This window comes from Candoia aspera, chromosome 4, assembly GCF_035149785.1.
Source record: "Candoia aspera isolate rCanAsp1 chromosome 4, rCanAsp1.hap2, whole genome shotgun sequence".
Lineage (NCBI taxonomy): Eukaryota > Metazoa > Chordata > Lepidosauria > Squamata > Boidae > Candoia > Candoia aspera.
The window spans coordinates 82,785,755-82,788,075 of NC_086156.1; the positions used below are offsets into that span (position 1 = coordinate 82,785,755).

A 2,321-nucleotide genomic window follows, 5' to 3' on the forward strand; every position below is an offset into this window, starting at 1 on the left:
CAGGGAAAGGGCCTCTATTCTGTGACTTTGGAAGGAAAAACTCCCTTTTCTGAGCACTGGCTTTGACCGCGTAATTGCGCTCACTGAGGCTTTGGAGAACTCCACTGGTCCTTCTAGAAGAGGTCATTCTGGCAAAGAAGAGAGTAAGTCCAATAACAACAACAACTATGGCAGAATATGCTAAAGCATCCTTTCGCTAGAGTACATTTTCTTCTTACAGAGTGGAAATGGCTATAATGAAGACATGGACCACAATGGTGTGTGTAAGTGTGTGGCTTGCAAAGACCAGAGCTGGGCTGGTAGATAGTAGAGTAGATCTGAGCTGGCTTAAGAAATGTATCAAGGGCCAGAAAATGGGAAGATAGATGTGTGGATTGACAAAGTGACACTTGAAGGAAGGATAGAAGGAATCTTCTTCTGGCAGAAATTAAAAGAAAGTAATTAAAAGAAATAACAGAGGGCTGTGGGACTACAATTCTGACAATAGTCAGAGTAGAAGTATGCTCCTTAGAAATCCTGGGACCCCATTTGAGAGTAAACATATTGGGAAAGAAAGGGTAAACCAGGAGTAGGGGAGCATGAGACAAGAAGTAGAGGTCATCTGAACTAGTGGATGGCTGATACATTCAAATGCTGTACTGATTTCTTCTTGGAGTAATATTTATAAAATGATATGGAAAACCAGCCTCCCCCGCCTTCTTATCCAACTATACTCCATTTGTGGTATCAAAGGCAGGGAGAGGTGGATAGTTGGAAGGAGGGAAGACTGTCTTGCACACTTCATAGTCCGACCTCAGCACATTTATTTTGCACTAAGTACCAGCAGGTTAGTTGAAATTATTTTCAAGTAAATCTCCACAGGATTGCAACTGTGATCATGTCCACTCAAATGTAAAATACCTTTGCTCTAATAGTTTAAATCATCGAATTCAGCTAGTCTTTCCTTCTCTCACTGCAGCCAACGGGACTTAGTAACAATAGAAACCTGTGCACATCTCCCTGAGTTCAGCAGGGCAATTTAAGGTTCCCAGACTGAAGAATGATTAAATGTGGGTGGATAGTGCCTTCAAAAAGCAAATTGGCAGTTGGTATATGAAAATGATGCATGTTAGCATTTCAGATAGAATTCTGTTCCAGAGTTGTTATGCAGAATAACCCAGTTCAGCTTGGTCTGGGCTAGTAAAATTGGTTCTCTAGCTTTCTCCTAGAATCAGTGAACCACCATTGTCTAATGGTTCTTTTGCTTCCAGAGCAAACTTTGCCAAAGGGGGAAAAAAAGCCCTCAAAATGTTTCCTTTTAAATAATCTCTTGTTTAAAATATGGCCAGTAGTCCAAAATTTTCTGAATAAGCTCTGTGGAGATCATCCTATAATGTGTAGAGTGCCTGATCTCAATTTATTTTAATAATAATAATAATCCTCAGATTAGAGGATGAGTCAGAATTTTTATCTGAAATAGACATCCCACAACAATTAAAATAGAAAAGAAAGAATAAAATAAATGCTGTTGCATGATGTTCTTGATTTTTAAAAAATCAGATTTGGAAGCATCCTCTTAAGTTTTGGGCATCCAAAACTACACACGGACTGTTTCAAGGTATTATGGAAAAACAGGCTTTCTCATTGGCTGGAATTTAGATCAGTGATGGATTAGCAAGCATTTTTGGAAGTGGTTAAAGGTGTTTTTTTTTTTTTTTTTTTAAAGGTATGTAATTTACTGAACATTAATTGAAAGGAAACACCTGTTCAGTGTTTTTTGCAAGATAAATTGTCTACCTTTTACCTGTAATGAATATATTCTTCGGAAATCCTCAGGCACCTCCTATAAATAATTACGAGGCATGTCAGCAGCCGAGTATATAATTTTGTAGAGCATATAAATTCATACTCAAATGACGTCAGGAGAGATTCCCTGAAACAGAATCCAGAACTTTCTCTAGTGAAGCAAACCACACAAGACCTGCAAAAACCATTTGCTTTCCCATGCGCTGGAGTTTTATCTAGGGATATATTCATTTTAATTTCTTCTCTTTTACAAAAATTAGGCATAGTGCTCATCCATCCACATTATCTATCAAGTCAGACCCTCTGGATATTCTGTTTAAAATGGAGAGATCAACTTTACTTCCTTTAGAGATATATTAGTATATCAGGAATTATTTATTTATTTTCAATGGGGTTGTTTTTCATTCTTAATTTGGAAAATATCAAACAGATTGATGTCTGGAAAACAGTTTTCCCTTCTGGAGAATTCTGGTTACCAAAGCCCTTGTGTGTTTGTTAAAAGGAAGGTTTTCCCCATCTCAAACATTTTTTCAAGG

The 2,321-nt window shown here is 37.6% G+C and overlaps 1 long non-coding RNA gene across 1 annotated transcript; it reads left to right on the forward strand.

Moving 5' to 3' along the window:
- On the forward strand, positions 1-1,691 carry LOC134496267 (uncharacterized). Its single transcript, XR_010067889.1, has 2 exons — positions 1-143; positions 1,540-1,691. It is a non-coding gene; the product is annotated as an uncharacterized LOC134496267 (long non-coding RNA).
- The last annotated feature ends 630 nt before the right edge of the window (positions 1,692-2,321 follow it).